This window comes from Plectropomus leopardus, chromosome 18 (assembly GCF_008729295.1).
Source record: "Plectropomus leopardus isolate mb chromosome 18, YSFRI_Pleo_2.0, whole genome shotgun sequence".
In the NCBI taxonomy this organism is placed as follows: domain Eukaryota; kingdom Metazoa; phylum Chordata; class Actinopteri; order Perciformes; family Serranidae; genus Plectropomus; species Plectropomus leopardus.
In genome coordinates, this window is record NC_056480.1 from 16,582,138 (window position 1) to 16,601,198 (window position 19,061).

Below are 19,061 nucleotides of genomic sequence, written 5' to 3' on the forward strand. Positions count from 1 at the left end.
TCTCCTTTCTTGTAAGCACTTGGGAATATGCATAAACATCATGGTGTTGCATATAAAGACAGGCTCCCTTCAACTTTGCATTTCCTGGGATAGTGAAGGCATGACCCACCCTACCCTTCCTCTGATTTGCTAGTGCTTGTTGCCTTTGTTGATTTGGTTGGTTAGGTTTTGACAAGAAGAGTGTGATTGGTTGGAGTTGGGGTAGGAGAGCCAGTCTTTATTCTGATGTCATCAAATACCACCACTTTTGCGGTGCTTATGGCATAAGATCCCGGTGCCAAAAGCCACCTTTCGCGTCCACATGATACACAGCTAGACAACGGCAGCTGAGAACGGGGACAGACAGAACAGTTTGTGGTGTTTTCATACGTTGGCAGACAGCACCTGCTGCAGCAGCATAAGCACGGATGGGGGGCACCACTTGAGAATGTATCCTGTCACATGCTGCACCATATGATAAGCCGCTGGATGGTGTCATGTTGAAACCTTGTCAGTAACAACGTAATATAAAGAGAGTGAAGGCGCTTACAGGTCCAGTAGAACAAACCCCGGATTCCTGGAGTCTGGTTTTCACTTCCTGTCTGAATGTGATGGGGTTTTTTTTTTACATCTTACCATGTGCCTCTTTTGTCTAATCCTAACAATGCGTGCCAGCATGTGCATTTGTTTACGTCCCGGCATTGGTTGCCATGTGCTTTTGTTGCCCAAACATAAATATACAGCGTTATCCCACCATGTGCTTCAAGGTGGCGGCATCCCAGAACATAAACAGCAAATGCAGAAGGATACTGAGAGAATAATATGTAGACACGGAAGTACACTGTAAAGCGGTGATATGTGACAACTTGGGATGAAAACATGTTGGCCTGTTCTCATTCCCAGGTTGTCAAATACTGGCCACAGGTACCCTTTAGTGTCTTTATTAAAGATACTGGGCTTTCAACTAACTCCAATGTAAACCCACCCACAACAATATTTGATGCTGAGAGCCACTGACATTGTATAAAGAGCATGAAAGTCTGCATGGGGTGGGATGGAGGTAGGAGAGATGGAAACCCACAAACAATTTTTATCCAGAAGACTACTGTTCATTTCCTCTGTGAAACAAAAAGTCAGTATAGTTTTAATCTACTGTTAAGTAACTTAGATTCAGGCTTCGTGTGCTTACATTGCATCTAAACCTGTAATAGACATACTTGTTTAAACACTAAACTTGATCTTTTTTTCTTTTTTTCTAAACCTAACAGGGTAGTTTTGTTGCCCACACCTAATGTGTGACAGTGACAATGCATTGATATTAGCTGGAAGTGAGAGGGGTTTGGTGTGAGTGTGAAGGTCAACAGTTTTCTGTCTCTCCATGTCAGCCCTGTGATAGAATACATTTATGTGGACATGAATGACCTTTTAATGAGACCAATCCTGGTTATGGTCATATTCACATGAGTACAGAGAAATCAGGTTATTCATATTTCCCGTATGCATTCCAATGTCTTTCTGAGTACTCCAGCGAGAAGATTCGGGTTTCTCATAAATGGAATATGGCGCTTACATGCTCAAACACATAAACAGGATACTCCAAAAAAACAGATTATAAACAGGTTATTCATGCCAAAGCACTCACCGAGCCTGACTGTCCATGGTGTACACTGCCTCTCACCCAGTGTCAGCTGAGTTTCAGCCCCCCATGATCTACAACAGGACAAGCATTGACAGACAATGATTGCATATGCAATATGCATTGTGATGTATATCAATCAATTTTCCTCTTTTGAGTTCTCCTTGTGAGCCAACTAAAAAGAAAAAAAAGGCTGGAGTTCAAACACTGTTTGGAGTGCTTTCAAAACTGGGTAAATGCTGCATTTTCAATAAAGGCAGAAATAAATTACTAAGAAAAGAGGAGAGAGCAAAAATATTCTCTAAAGTATAATGATTGTCAATGATGATAAAATAACACACCAGAATAACACCCCATTTTATTTGAAAATAGTCCCCTTTTTCCTGGACTGTATAAAAGCCCTCCAACAAACTGAATTGGTGCTGTATTTAGGGGTTTAACATCTTATCTATTTTGCCTTTTATTCTGTTGAGCCATACTTTTCACTTTCAGCTTCACAAAAAAAATAAATAAATGTTAAGGACTTTCCATGTTGGTTCAAAAGCCCTTATCAAAAGATGCAAAAAGAAGCACTGTGAGATTTCAAGGGTATAATTTTAGTAACATGTTTCACATTTCTACAGAGCTATATGTCTCAGAGATACTGTGAATTAGGTTTATTATGTACTTGTTGGTCTTATGCAGAGAACTCTGAATTACCTTGTTGCTGAAATGTGCTATATAAATAAACTTGCCTTGCCCAGACTGCAAAAATTATACTGTGCAATGGGAGACATGTTGGTGCTGACCTGCTTGCAGTTGACTTCATACTTGCTGTGCTCGTCTTGGCTCGACTTGCTGGTCTACATTTGGGTCTTAACTTGGGACTTGTAAAAGCTCCTACAGACTGTCTGATGTTAGCAGTCTTATAAGTTTAGTAAGCTACACTGTGCGGCATAGATGGAATAAACTTGGGTATGACATTAAGTTTGATGTATGCAGACTGTGACTGACAGTGCCTACTAGATCACAGGTGGTGACATTAGTCCATAAATGTCAACATAACGAGATAACAAGAACAAAACGTCATCAGTGCGTCATTCATCTACGCGGCTATAGTAGTAAGAGAAAAATATAAATAAATATGAATCGAGCCCTTGCTATAGTGGCAGGTATGTGTGCCACAAAATGTCTGAAGAGGAGAAGGAGAATGTGGACGCAGTCGTGGCTGGGGAAAAGAGGCCTACTTGGCATGCCAATTTTGCAACAAGAGCTCGAATTATTTCTTAGCGTCTAGTAGCATTTAGCAGTGTCACACCGATCAGTGCATCATTTCATGCTGCATTTCTATTGGTTGGTCAGTAGACGTGGGTCATAACAGCAGTCAAACAGTGAGATGATAGTTCCGAATTTCTGACACTGTTTCATCCCAGGTTGTCTTTGATCACAAGACCGTGACAATGGCCATCCTTGAACCTCTCTCACCTCTGTCACTGTCAGATGTAAGACCACCGTTTTAGAGCCACGACCAAATATATCCCCATGTTTCTTTCACTTTGTTCATCTTTTATTTTTGACACCCAAAAATTGCACAGTGTATACCGGGCTTTTGTCTCGAAGTAGCAGTTATTGGTCTTAACTTGGTACCTGGGATTTGTTAGTCATGATTTTGGACTTGACCTGGAAATTGTTGGCCTTAACCTGAGACTTGACCAAAGACTTTATGGCTAAGACTTGAGACTTTATTGTGACTGTTTTGTAGAATGCAGTGTCAGAATTCAGGTTTCAACACTGTAATCCATGCCATGTCTTCACAGGAAACCTCAGCATGCCAAAAATACCCCTGACACTTAATGCACCATTTCGCAGCATGATTTAGCAAAAACAATAAGGAATTAGCTTCTTGTTTCTAAATTGGCCTTGAGACTCCTTTCAAACAAAGGAGGAAAATAAATGCCATCTGAAAGCTTCCCTCTGAGTTGTGCTATCTGATGCAGAAAAACATTAAAATATTCTAATTTAACCAGGCTGTCTTGTGTTTGTCTGGAATCGCAATGAGAGACAGAGTAAAAAGTAAGATTGTTTCTGCCGAAGTTTCACTTTGCTAGAGTTCTCTCCAGTGCTATGATGACTCATTATTCGAGCCGTGCAAGGGATGCTGGGAAGATATCATTTGCATAGTGTCATCAGAGGAATTAACACTCTGAAGAGCTGACCTAAGTCTAATTAGGATGTGTCTGTCTAAATAAAGTCTTTTCATGTTCATGTGTAACACTTTTCACAAATATTTATCAGCAAACACACTTCAGGGAAGGTTAATGCATTCCTGACAGCATTGTGTTAATGTGATTTTCTCTGCACTGACACAGCAGGGGCAGACAGACGGTGCCAATCACTCATTATGTCAATCAATCTTAATATGCACAGATCATATGTCTTACCATTAAGGGTGGTTGTTGCCTCAGAGCTTGGACAGTGAAGAGGATCCCTCTCCTAAACTAGGTGGCACTGTTACTCTTCCTCACTGTAAGAGAGAGGAAAGACAAGTGCCATTGTACTAATGATTACAGCATTGTTAGTGATCACTGACATCTCAAAATCAATCATGGTCGGGATATCCGTAATACTGGTGATTATCAAGTTCTGAGAGCTTTACAGTAACAGCAATGAGTAATAAACTCATGATCTTACAAAGCGATCTGTAATTACAGTTGTGATACACTTGCTGCATTAGTCAAAAGATAAATTGTGTTCTGTTACATGGCCCCAGGCTTTAGATTTCCATTATCTCAGCTATGACTAATTTCAGAGGTTCACAGTCACTTTTTTTTTTTTGAAAATGCCACTGCACTAATACCTGTGCTGGCTTTTATAATCAGATTACAGTTCATATAGTCAAATTGTACTTTCAGAGGCGGAAAGTGGGTCAGGATGTTATGGAATGAAAAAGGCAGCATGGGATCTGGCTGCGCCTCCCACACTTGTTTTCTCTCTCTCATTTTTTTTCTTTTTTTCTATTTTTTTTTTTAAAGAAAACCGGGTGTCTTCAGAGGGTGGTGGTGTGAACTCAAAGTCACTGTGTAAATTCAGTGGAACTCCAGAAAACAACAGCTTCCACCTCATTCCCACAAAAGCTGCTACTTTGATAACAGGCTAAGGCTCAGATATGATAAGCTGTGTAATCATTACCTTATTGAGGGTTATAGTTAATGGCAGAAAGTCAGTGTTTTTAATTGTGTCAGTGTATGCATGAGATTAGTGTGTCTGTCTATCAGTCAATACATCAGAGACTCTGTTCCTTATGTGCAAAATAATGCTTGGTTGAAACCCTTGCTTGCATGTCCAGGCAATATGTTTGCATTAAAGCTGCAAGCTGCAAGATGCTTTTGCATTCTACAGAAACATCCTTTACCCAGATGGTAAAAAAGATATTTACCTATCAACAATGGACCCAATTAATACGTGAAAAGTGTGGCCTGTAAAAAGAATAAAATACAACAAGACAAGATAAAACTTAATCCAGGCAGAAATTAAGAAAAAAAACTGATATTACGTCTAGGCTACCCAAGCTTTGTCTTAGCTTTGTAGCTTTCTGTTTTCACTACAATGGACAGTAACACTTCATAGTACAGCCCACAACTTAACGTGTAATTAACCCCAATTACACTGTAAGTCCTCTTAACAAAAATATCATCTATAAAGCAGTACATATAAAATACTACCCCTTCCTGCTGGTACTTAAACATAAGTACTGCTGAACAAGAGTGTTACTTGGAATTTTAGAGAAAAGGAGAAATAAGTTTTATGTTAAGTATTTTGGTAAGTACTACCAGGTATTAGAGTGGAGAGGAGAATGATTTAAACTCTACGTATAAGTACTAGGTACTTGTGGGGTATTATTGAGGAAAGGAGAAATGACATACTGACATTTCCTTCCTCTTCTTCCTTCCACTTACCCTTAACTTACACTCAGTACATTTACATGCACTTCAGTCGAGCTACAGTTATAGCTCAATTAGGTCATTTCATTGGACTACTGTCCTTCATCCAGTATGCACCGACGGGGGAGAATCGATTTATTGATGGAGTATGTCTGACCCCACCATAGCAGGTGGAGATATGCCCTCTTTAAGCTAATTGCTATAGACCTATTTTATTTTTACAGTCCATGTTATAGACTGAATAACACTCATAACTATTTATTTACAGTAAATATGGGGTAGAACACTGCCATGTCAGGTACATTATCAAATTGCGCTGAGCAAACTCTGCCTTCATTGATTAGTTTCGAGCCACCTAAAAAAATCGATGTCAGCGAAGGTGTAGCCTATGCTATATTCAGAATATTTTCAATGTTTTCACACCATTAGACAACTCTTACTGACAGGGATTTGAAGCTGTTATATCAAAAACACCAGAATCCATAGAGAAAAACAGTCATTTTACTCCACTGAACGGTGGAGTTGCTGGTTTACTGCTGCATCTATCAACTTTTGTGTAAAGTTAAGAGAAAATATCCAAATATATTGTACACTTAAAATTATTATTATTTTTTTAGGTGGCTAAAGTAGCCTATGTTTTACTGCAGCCCCATCTACAGCAGTGCATTGCTCAACTTCCGTGACATATTGTGAGACTGTATTTTTTAGAGGAAGGGGGTGGCTGGGATGTGACCAAAGTCAGCTGACCGACTAAGGTGTGTACATGACGGAATAGCTTGACTTCCAATTGCATTATCAAGGTTTGTTAGTCAATTTTCGAGAAATTCAACTTAGTATTGTTTCAGTCAGACTAACAAGTTTATGTGTATTTTAAAAGTCCAGTTTTAGTGGGATTAATACAATAATTTGACTTTTTCTAACATGTAAACATATGACTGTAAGATTGGGGGCGGAGGCTGTATTGTAAAGCAACCTCTAAATCCTCTTCTTACCTTTCCTTACACTGTAAGACTGGGGGTATGGGCTGGATAAAAAAATATCCAGTTTCCTCTTCTACGATAAAACTGGGTGTGTGGGCCGTTTAAAAAAAAAAAATCAATTGTTTCCTATTCTTACCCTTTACTTATACTCTAAGATTGGGGGTGCAGGCTGTATTATAATATATATTTACTGTTTCCCCTTCCCCTTTACTTTCACTTTAAGATTAGGGGTACGGGCTGTATAACAAAATATCCGCTGTTTGCTCTTCGTACCCTTTACTTACACTGTAATATTGGGGTGTGGGTTGTATCATTTAGTGTTTCCTATGGACATTAGCTAATATAGAGCCGCCCTGTGTTGTGCAGCAATAAGCAGAGCATTTATGCAGGCCATCGAGCACTGGGACAATATTAGTACTCGTGTAGCAAGTAGAATCCATTGTAATAAACAGGCTGTTCAGCCCATGCAATAACAAACATTGCCAAATTTAGCAGATTGTTGTGCTCTTTGCTCTGTGAAATTTGCAAATAAGCCTCATTATGTCCACCATATGGTTCCTTCATCGTTATGCACATCTGCTTCTGCAGTAACTCGGAGGATATTCACTCTCCAAAAATGGCAAAAAACCACACCCACCTGGACATAAATACATAAACTATACCTGAGCCCAAACAGTGCGGACACAATAAGTATTCTACAAGCGCAACAAAACAGGAGGTTTGACATTATGCCCCATCCCTGAGGGGAGATTACCGTAAAGTAATTCATAGTGCTACTCAGCAAACTATGAATTACTTGTCAAAGCTTGTCACGCTGGGCACTGGCAGTACGAGAGGGTGCTGGAATTGAGCCCCGGTGATACTCAATTATAGCAGGACAAAGGCATGCAGTGTGGTGACATATTGTAGGGAGGAGAAGTGCGGCAGACCAGAGCTTTGGTGACATGAGGGACACAGCAGTGCATAAAATTGTGATTCTGTTTTTTGGTGTGTTGGTAAGCCTTTTAAATGGATTTCACATCAGGGTAGGCTTTGTGTGGTTTTCTCTTTCACCGAAAGAAAAAAATGTCCTATTCATGACAGCTAATAGAAAGCTGTCAGGTCTGTGGTAGCAGCAAATGATTCAGCGGTGTATCAGCACGTCCATGCGGTCAATTCCCCGACTTTCACCAGCATTAAAATTGAGAGAGAGACTCCCATATGAAAATGAGGCCAGAGCAAAACCAGTTTGCACATGAATGCTCTTGTCCAACCGTGTTGAAATGAAAGAGCTCAACTTGGCTGCTGGAATTAAAAGAGATGACAGAAATGTTTTCTCAGCATGATCAAAGACAACAAGCTCAATCTGCTCCTGGCTGGTGTATGACTCCCTCAGCTCGTCTCTTGCTAACTTTTCTCCTTGAAGTGGACATACAGGAAAAGCTAATTAGTGCACACTATTATTAGGCGTATGCATGCCTTTTCAGCATTATGATTCATTATCTGAGTGTGCTGTGATAGGCCCCATCCCCCCGAAGACCCTGAACATGGTAAATGTTTTAGAGGATGAATGGACAGACTCTCACACCTTTGTAAGCTGAAAAAAAAAACCTAAATACTTTCTTCCTCCTATCCTGTTTTTCTTAGAGTACTCTCAAACAAATGCAATCACCTACTTTATTGGATTTGCTTAAGTGATTTTTTTTACCCAGCCCTGTTATTTTCTAAGGCATTGTGCAAACAAGTCAAAGTGAGTTATAAAACCCAAGGGAACTCAGGCATGCAGTTTTGCGTGGGTGACATTAAACACCATGCGCGATCCTGCAGACAGGGCAGACCAATCAATGGCTTGTATTGATGTGGCCCATACTGTAGCTGTGCAGCAGAGTTTAGAGTTTACATGCTGTGCTTTGAGTGATGGCTCCAACTTGAATAAGTGGGAAAAATAAAAGAAAGAGAATACAGCAGTGCGCATTTCTACCAACAACACACTGGCAGGATAATTGAGGATAATGGCCATATCCTTTATTGGGAGGATGTTGCATTGCCTAAAGTTATTAAAATATACAAATTAGTCCTTTTTTAAAAGATTAAATAAAAACAGCCAAAAGGATGATGGCACAACAAACAATCTTGGGAGGTCCTGAATGAAAAAGCAAAATAATTGTTAAGAGAAATGTAGTTCAAGGTTTAAAAAAACAATGAGAATAGCAACAAATAATAGGAACCCCTGCGACTGAACATAGTTATGTACAGTGATGCTGCAAGCATTTGTCACCAACAAGTTCCCTTTATTATATTCATATGTGCTTGATTTTAAAGAAACCATACTGTGCTAAAAGTATTAGCAAGGCATTTTTTTCTGGACTTTTCAGTTACAGTATGTGTTGGGGTTGAAAATTTAAACCAACAATTTCTCATGCTTCCTCTTTCCTGTTTGAGGCAAAGTACCAAAATAATTTTTGGACATTATCTTTGTTATGTCTATAAATGTTTGCTCATGAATGGAAGTGTTTCCCAAAACAGGCTTTGATAGTCAAACATCCTTAAACAAATGTTTGCCTGAATTAAGGAAATAACAAGAGTATGTTGTTGGAAAATTATTCATGTTATGAGGCTCTGCTCCTTCTTATCAACTAGAAGGAGCAACTAATAAAAGTACATTTACTTTAGTTACTTGCGTGTGGTTTTAAGGTGCTTTATTTATGTATTTCAATTTTATGCCACTTCATTCCTTCACTCAACTACATTTCTCTAGGAATTCGGCTACATTCACACCAAGTCAGGCATTGCGGGAATTAGCCTTAGGGTTATGCAGTGGTGTGGGGGTGTCTTTGGAGGCTGACAGGGGCAAATATGCTGTAACTTAAAAAGTATGCAAATACAAATTAGGAAAACATCTTCATCAATCTTAAGATACATGCACAGTATTTGGAGAACGAGATGCAAATACCACAACACAACACACAACACATTACGAAAATCCCACAACAAAGCACATTAAGAAAATGCTACACTACATCACAACACAAAGGAAGTGTTTCCAGAGGACACTTCATGGTGATGCACACATCTGGACAAACTTGTTTTGGTCACGGTTTGTGAGTCACATTAGAGCAGGCTATCCGTCAGTGGTGTTGGAAAATGAGCTAAAATGCAAATATTTCTTTACTGCAGACAAGCCTGCTTCAACTCCAAAAAAGTATTTCAAGTGTATGAAGTGTGATATAATATAGTACAATCTAGAATTTGCTGCATCTGTGCTACAATATCAAAGGCCAATCTTTCAGCAGTAAGTAGTATAACAGCCCCTCTACCTGGTTCTTTTGCTGTCTGTCTCATTCAGGGCTGCAGACTTCACTGAGTGCAATCAGCAGCATAGGACACATCTGGGCCCTGTGTGTCCCATGCACATGCATATGTCAGAGCAAAGGTCAGCGGCTCTCCACACCTCTTTGCTTTGTGTATTTTGTTTCTCCTTTCTTCATTGTTACTGCAAAACCATCCACTCCCTTCTCTACTTACTACAGATTCTCTTGTCAGATTTGTTTGACTTTTTTTAAAATTACTTCTTCATATATTAATCAATGATTGTTTGTGTCTCCCACTACTGTGGGCTGTTAAGGTAGTAAATAATAAAAATATTCTCCATTTTTATGGTAAGATTTTGAATGTAGGACTTTCACTTGTAATTCAATATATTTGAATTGAGTCATGCTACTTGTACTAAAGCGAGAGGTATGACTCCCACCACTGATGAAGAGTAACACACAACTGAATAAGGAAAGTCAGCCATAACTACCACTTCCAAAAACAAAATGTCCATTACAAAAAAAGCATATTTGGGACAACATGAAAACTGATTGAGGCACTCAAAGATACAAAGGCTACTGAAAATATGCATTGTTCTCCACACAGAACAATAAAGAGCAAGAAACCATATGTGACTGAGCCACACTCAGGAAATAACTATTCTGATAACAGGAAAAGCATCTTAAAACAGCATTTCTGTATGCTCACATCAAAAAATGATTTATATATTTTAGTTATATGTGTTGACATCATGACATCTAGCCTATTCAACGGCCTTTGGCAACTTGCTGCCCATGTTTCCCCAAAAGTGGTATTTACTGCCCTTTCACAAGTGGTATGAGCCATGTGGGTCAACAGGAAAGTGAGCAAAGGTCAAACCTGATGCAGACTAAAAACATGCTTTCACATAATTAAAAGTACTCAAAAGTCATAGTACTGTGAATTTTCTAAAGTGCTTACAACAGAAACATATACTTTTAAAAAGCACTGCAAAATTTCTATCGCACAAATGCACTCCATTCGTTATTTCCCACATCTGCACTGAAGCAATCAGCTTCAGACTGAATGATGCAAAGTCAGAGGGAATTTCAACATGATTACCATAATGCAAGATAATTTCCACCAGGTGTAGATTCAATTACTTTCTGTTGCATCATCAGTTGAGATAAACAAGCCCACATTGGGCTTGATTGAACCTCAATGCTTCAGTGTTGCTAATGGACATGAAAATGTGGTTGGTAAGGCATCCTCTGTGACCTGACGCACTTTGCCAGATGACTCAGAAGTAAAGATGCAGTGAGAAAGATAGATGCTGAAGTCGAATGGCTGAAAAACATTTTTCATATTTGCTTAAAAAACACCTAACCCTTTTCCATTAAATATATATATTAACTAAGTGTTTCAGCTGTGTTAGATAATGAAACCAATACATGATACCACAATTATATCATGTATGTATGTATTTCCCTTGCGTGGCATACTTCTATTCTATAGTGAACCGCCAATATCTGTGTGAACACACAGCTCACGAATCTTCACCTTTTCTTCCATTTTGTCCATTCAGCACACTGATAAACACATTTGCTCTGCATTAAGTGCAGATGGAAGAGAAAGGATTGACTATTAGAGGTGTGTGTGCATGTGTGTGTGCACGTCTAAAAGAGAGTGACAGAGGACAGATAAAAGGCAAAGCCCAGGAGTCAGATAATGTTACATCAATGGTCAGTTAAGAAGAAAGGGATGTAATCTGCAATCAGAAGCACTTTGAATGACATTCATTGATGAAGTGTCATCTTTTAGAAAGGACTAACGATTCTTGTTTACATCATAATCAGAGTGAAAACAAAGCAACTCAAGCTAAGCTCCCAGTGGGGTGAGCAACACTTAAGAATGAATCAATAGTTCATTTAATTTTTTTAAGTGTTGCATCTTCTTTGTCAATGGACTTCATGTTAGTGTCAACCCATGAAAGCTCAGTTTGAACAAGTGGGAGACTTACAAGAAGTTTATATGTTCAGGTTTTTTAAAATAGGGGATATTGGTGCATTTAATGGGATTCGAAGGGGGTCATCAGGTTGCCAACAGACACACACAAACGCACTGACGCACAGATGAGATGAGCGAATAATTACATGGATCCAACAGGGTGACAACAATTTTGGTCTGAGTAATAGTCTTGTTCATTAGGAGTGACGGGGGATTCCCTGAAGGAATTCAGCAGCATGGAAAAGCCATGAAACTAAAATGTGGATTTTAAATAGATGAATTTAAGAGAGGAATGTCTCTAGCCTGCTCCTCTCCCAACCTCTCTCTCAGTTTCAATCTTCTTTTACAGTTGAGCTTTATTAGCATGAATGGTTGGCAGCTGTCCTGCAAAGAAGCAATAGAGCAATATGCGGACAAATTGTAATTAAACCAAATAATGCAAAATGACAATGCATTAGCTATACAATGATTTGAATGAAAATGTCTTTATAAGAACTGATGAAATGGGGAATAAATGCATACTGTATATAGAAATTTAGAAGATAATGTAAGATAATGTATATAGAAGAGGTTTAACTGAGAGCCGTGTTCGCTCTGGCATGACGGCAGATGTCATTCTCTGTTCTGAGACTGCTTCTCCTTAAGATTTTGTATTCATTTGGAAAGTTGAGAACTCTGGTATTTATAATGCTGCAGAACATTTTGCCTAATGTGCTTATTACAGATATTCCTCCATAATTTCCCAATGGTATCCAGCCTTTCAGATCTCAAAAAAAAAAAAAGTCCTGCTCTCATCACCATACTAATCAGGAGTTTGATTAGCTTCTGTCAGCTTAGAGCCATGTGGTGTCATCTCTGTCCTTATGTACTCACACCAGCATACTTATCCACTTTTCAGAGCCATTGTATTTATATTTGACTTAGACTGTGTCTATGCACTGTAAGTGTTTTTATTTTTTTGTATTCATATTATAGGGATGATAATGATTATCGGACCATTGATTAATCGTCATTAAGAATTTGATTGAAATTTGAACGTAAGATTTAATCGACCAAATAAAGGTTTTATTCTGAAATATAAACAAGGTGTAGTCTCCAATTATATTCTAGCTATCAGTAAAAGGGTTTATTTTTAAAGCATGTTGAAATTTCTAGCATTATGTAGATATTATATGGCAGCTACATTCACAATCAAACAAGACAGGAGACTTCTTAACATAGAACACACATCTAAAAAACATAGCACAAAAGCTATAATGAATTACAAAAAAATCACACTGATAAAAAAAACTATAAAATATAATAAATGTAATATATAATAAAGATGAAAAATACAATAAAATACAATGCAATGGAAACACTTTTTTCCCGCTTTTATAGCCCTTATGATGTGTAACACTGGGAGGCGGTAATGCGACTGTATGGATGCCATTAAACTCAAAGGAGAAGAAGAAGTACAACAAAGTCACAAGACATTCTACAAAACATGACTTGGTATGTGTGGACAAAGGAAGAGACCGAGATCTTCTTAACTCTTATACGAGACAAAGAAAATACGGCAATATTAGATTGGCTTTATTGAATGGCTGCAATAGAAATAAACCTGCCAATGTTTTGCACATCCGTCGCCATGGTTATTATAATGTTTACGCGAGAGGAAAGTTGTGTGACATTGCAAGAAAAATCACATAATATCACTCAATAGAAATCATAAATATAACTTAAGTTTTGTGCAAATCTGTAATGAAAACCACCCTGACTGACTCTGTTCCTGGCGAGACAACTCTGTCCCCCCTTTCCACGATATTATGTTATATAGAGAACAGGGATGTAGCATAATAGACTGAGGTTCCCGCCATGAACAGGCAGTGTAAACATGGCTACAGTTATTGCAGCTAAGGTGATCCCAATGAAAGATGGTCTCTGGTTGGATGTTTGTCTTCAATTTAAACCTCCACCCTGTCTCTCTCTCACCTTAGTTCTCTCTCTTTCTCTTCTACCTGACCCAAATATCACAGTTATATTCTACTCCACATCTCATTAAAACCCCATTTACTAATGAATGGAAGGGTTTTGGTCCATTCTGAACAACACAGCCATCTATTCAGGCTCCAAATCCTCATAATATAACAATTTACAAGCCAGAGATTTCTGAGCATGGCTAAAGGGCTGGCAGAGTTCTTTTAACTGCGGTTCAAAGCAATGTTAAGTGTCGGAATCAAAATCCTTTCTCCTGAGAGACTAACAGTAGGGAGCACAATAGCGTCCTTTTGATCTTTCCTCCAGCATGTTTTTCTCTACAGTTCTGCTTCTCCGTCATTGACTCATTCATTGCTCCATCCATACTCTGGAGAAATAATGCTAATCAGGGCAAGCCAGATATTGTCAAGCATCAGCAGTATTCAGTGAGAGGTGCCATGCAGAGATGGATGAGCATTTCTCATTTGCAGCTAATTATGCTCCTGTCTCGCCAAATGGCGGCATACTCTACTGATAGGGGAGTATCTCTTTGATCCCGATCCATCATAGATTGTTTAATGGAACAGTATTTTCCTATTTATGTGTGGAGAGTGGCCAATGCATAAGTCCTCCAGCAGTCACTTTTTTCTGCCATTTCTTTTCCCATTAGTTGATAGTACAAATTAATGATTCTTGATAATACTAATTAAGGGAATCATCGTTGGAGATTTTGGGAAATAGCGTACCCTTATTTGCCTTATTGCAGAGAGTTAGACCTAGATAAAAAGACTGATACCAGTCTTATGAATGTTAAATATAAAGCTGGACCAGCAGCAGGTTACAGCAGCTTAGCTTAGCATAAAGACTGGAAACGGGGGTGAACCGGCTTCATCTAAAGATAACAAAATCTGCCCTGTTACTTATTCAGTCTCTCGTCGACTAATATGGGACGATGTTCGAGCGCTGCTGGGGCGGAGAGGTGAACAGCAGATCAATTTTGTGAGGTTACCGTCACTTGAAATAACGCCTATTTGGTCTAGTGGTCAGGATTTGTGTTTTTCACACAGCAGGCTGGGTTTAACTCTCTGAAAGGGAAGTGCAACTTTCCAGGGCCTTTAAGCAAGGAAGGGCAGGCTTCATGTACAATGTAATTCTTCCCTCTAAATCTTCTCTCCACAGAATTAGCACATTAAGTTCCAGAAATTGGATAAAGAGGGAACAAGCTTGCCTGACTCTGTCCAAAGGAAAAAAATCCACCTACAAGCCCTTTAATAAATCAATCATAAATCAAAATCTTGTATCTTGCTTGTTGAGGTGTCAATCCTCTCACTTACTCTCCACAGTAAAGAAAGGGAGTATATTTCCCAACATGTTGAACTATGATTTTTATTATCCCTGATATTACAAGTACTGTCTCTGAGACGCTTTACCCAGATTGTGCTTCGGTAAACTGTCAGATATAATTATCCGCAATGCATGTAACAGTATATGTACATATTAGGGATGTCCCAAACAAGTTTTTTTTTGCCCCCGATCCCAATCTGAATAATTTGATATTGAGCATCTGCCAGTACCCAAGTCCCAATGTGATACTTGTTTCAACTTCTCTCAATTCCACTTAATGTGGCATTGTAATAAAAGAACAGAACTCTATAAATGAGTAACATAATCAAAATTCCACTTTAAAGTAGTGTTATAGCTGAACATTCACAGTCACAACAAATAAATTCCACCACAATTCCACTTATAACAGTATTATACTAAAACTAGTTCACTAAAAATGAACAACAAAAATTGTAATTCCACTTAAAGTGATGCAGCAGCTTGAGAAGAACATGAAAAAAAAGTAGCAGCATAACATAATTGTGACGTTGAACATAAACAAAGGATCAGGCAGAGCAAGTGCTAAAAATAACCAATCCTAATTAATATACCTTTATCTCAATACCGATCGAGACATCCCTAGTACATGTATAGAATACCTAAAGGGATGCAGAAAAATTGCTGTAACACGAGGCTTACTGTGTACACAGCACTGCCCGCGCATATGTGCATGTGCGTACGTTCAATCCAAAGTGTGGCAGGGGTGCTGTGGATCCAGAGTTTCAATGAGGATTAAGACCAGTTTCCAAATGTCCATACGCCTTTCTCCATTCTAAAGACCCATCTGATAAATCCAATCCTCTCAGATCCACAAAGGCTGAGATGCACACGCAGTTCAATCAATATCTTCTGTTTCTTTGACAGTCATGTCAAGGTCATGCATACAGCAAAGCCTTTGGGTGATACATAAAAAGATGAGTGCGGGGGAATTGAAATGCATTATGGTAGATAGGAGATTAAAGTTGTATTTATTTATAAGATATTGGATAGGAATAAATTAACATCATGAAAGTCATTTTAATCTCCTATATCATATTAGCTGTCCCCTGTTATATTGGCACAAGGCTAGGTGACAGATGATGTATGAGGGGATAAGGAAAGCTAATCACCGCTAAACAGCACCTCTAGGATTTTGGAAATATTGCAAAACTCTTCTCTATCCTCCATAGCACAACATGGCTGTGTCAGTGAGCTACATTATTAAACCCACAAAGGATATTTGTCTCCATTTTATGCTGGTACCACTTCAAAATGTTCAAAGGAAACAATCAGTCTGTGTCTAAAAGGAACATCATGGCAATTTTCTCCTTACAATAATATGTTTCTTCCACCAAAGGGAGATTAACCCATTGATGTTTGGTGCTTTGAGACCTACTGTGTTTCAAAGATGAGAAAATTTATTTTTTTATTTTTTTTTAATTTAACCATAGCACTTTGTCTTTATAATTACATTGCTTTTATGTGTAAATCATGCATTTGGTCATACAGTTTGAAATACTGGGCCTATTTTTCTGTTAAGGCTGAGAAACTGGTATGAGCCTGGCAACTTAACATATGAATGATGTGGCCATCATCCAGCAGGTCCAGACAATAGACTGGGCACCCATGTACAAACAATAAAAACAGATACAAAAACAAAATTACATAATTCAGATTTAAATTCGGATATTCTCAATCTGCTAGAAACCATGGAAAAGTTATTACATTGAGATAGAAACAGCATAGTGTGGCACATTTGACTGAAAATATACTTTTTGTTTTGACCTTACCAACTTAGTGTCTGGACTGCCTTAAAACTTTGAAATGACTGAATTTGAGAGGACAAGTTTAGTTTATTTTATAAAGATTTAACTTGTCTTTGTCAAATTCAGTCAACTTTAAAAGTCAAGGCAGCCCGGACACTAACTTTTTTAAATTAAAACAAATAGTTTTTTTTTTTTTTGTTTGTTTTTTTTGCAGTGTAACGTTGTGCGACAGCAAATTAGAAATTGTATCGGACTCTTTTAATAACTTATGATATTGCTCCTGTAACTCAAAACCTGTAGTAGCTCACCATGATATCGAACCTTCATAACAATCATTAAATAACAATTTAGCGTCAAAAAAAGGAGAAAAAAACTATTTGGTAATTGAAATTGTCACAATAATTGAAAAAGACAATGCAGTGTTTAGTACTGCCTCATAATGATTAGTGTAAATATAAATATATGTAGGGCTATTAATGCTGTCAGTCCAGTTTGCATATGAGGCGCAATCAACAGAGACGGATTCTGATGGGTTTTCTGATGAGTGCAGTTTGTCTTTTCTGCAGCTTCTAAACTGTGGTGTAATGTAATAACAAATTAATACTTCATTGCAGTTCTTCAGTATTTTTTGGGAGTGTCTGGAATTTTCTTGAGTTTTAGTATTTCTGTCAATTTTCACTTCAATCCACAAAATTTCCTAATTAAAATGTATACTTATACCCCGCTACACTCCCCAAAGCATCTTAGTTACTTACTGCAAAATAAGACAGGAGGGGAGAAAGGAGGGAGGGATGAAGGGATGGATGAACAAATGATAGGGAAGGAAAAACTGCATTTTGTTCTTCAAAGGATTGAAGTTGCAAAAAAGAGGTGGTGAAGGCCTACACATTAAGAAGATAGAAACTTAATTATTCTCAAAATTCTGACTGCTTGCTTTTTTGTTAATAGGTAAATATAGGCCTACTTAAGTATATTTATCACATTATCAAAAAGTCGTCTGGCCCCATTTGACTGTGAGGCAGGACCAGCACTACTTTTTATTCATCTCTTAAGCTTTGAAATAGATTCTTCCACCCTGTTATTCATTCCTTTCAACTCTGAACTCACAATCTTGGTGCTCCACATTCCCTTAATCACAACTGAACTAGGAAAAATGTCCCTCTCTTAAAGTGCACCTAATATATTGCAAAATCTTCAAAAGAACTTAAACTTGGACTGCAAATGCTTAAATTAAAGACAAATTCCCACTAAGGTGGATAATAAAGTTAATCTAATTTCAGATCTTTTCTCAATTGAGTGTAAATGTTTTTAATTATACATCAACACCATAACATGTTTATTATCCCCTATTTTATTTTTTTAGCTATTATTGTTTGTTGTTTTGTATCATTTCATTTAGATTTTTATTTGTTAACTTGATTGTTTTAAATGTGTTTATTCATGCATGACATTACTGAAATTGATGGGTCTCCCTCAATCGATTTCTCAAACCACAAATAAAAGTTTGAAACATAAAATTACTTTTGATACATAAATACAGTAATAGCAGATACTTCAAGACTTTTTCTATATATTCTAATAGGTGACTTTAACTTCTTGAACTCCACAGACCATGCTAGATGTGACCAGCTGGCTGTGTTTGGTTGTACTCACCGTTTGTGTGATGTTCAGGGTGTTTCGGATGTCGACTGATTTGCAGGATGTGTGGAGGGTTAATGGATAAAGCTAAACTGATGTGTCCGACTGTCGCCTCAAAACGAAATAAAAAATACCCAAACAAACATTCCCACGAGTGAATAGGCCTCTAGGCTACCAAAACAAAGTTCAAATGTGGCCATAAACGGATTTATCGAAGCATAAAACTAATATTTAACCAAACACACGGCGCTTGAAGGCTGTAATGTCCTGGCGTCTTCCCTGCGCGGCTAATTTAGCACACCTGCCTTTAATTAGAGGATCCGCAGATGCCAGGTCAGCTGATGCATCCAAACGACTCAAAAAAGGGGGAAATTATAGCTACAGTCTTGCTAGAAATACCTCTAACAGTCTGTTAGTGGCTCTGTCTCCTTCCATGTCAGTGGCTGATGATTAATACTTGTGGCCTCTGCTTTTCTCTGACTGCCTGTGATCCTCCTATCAAAAGGTTTTTTGGTCGGTCAAATTTAAGCACGTGAGCACATGA

At 38.2% G+C, this 19,061-nt stretch overlaps 1 long non-coding RNA gene across 1 annotated transcript; it reads right to left on the reverse strand.

The window, feature by feature from the left end:
* Positions 1-1,623: 1,623 nt before the first annotated feature.
* LOC121957415 lies at positions 1,624-18,781 on the reverse strand. The gene is made up of 3 exons (XR_006106771.1): positions 18,533-18,781; positions 4,036-4,118; positions 1,624-1,689 (listed from the first exon to the last, which is right to left on the reverse strand). It is a non-coding gene; the product is annotated as an uncharacterized LOC121957415 (long non-coding RNA).
* Between the last annotated feature and the right edge of the window lie 280 nt (positions 18,782-19,061).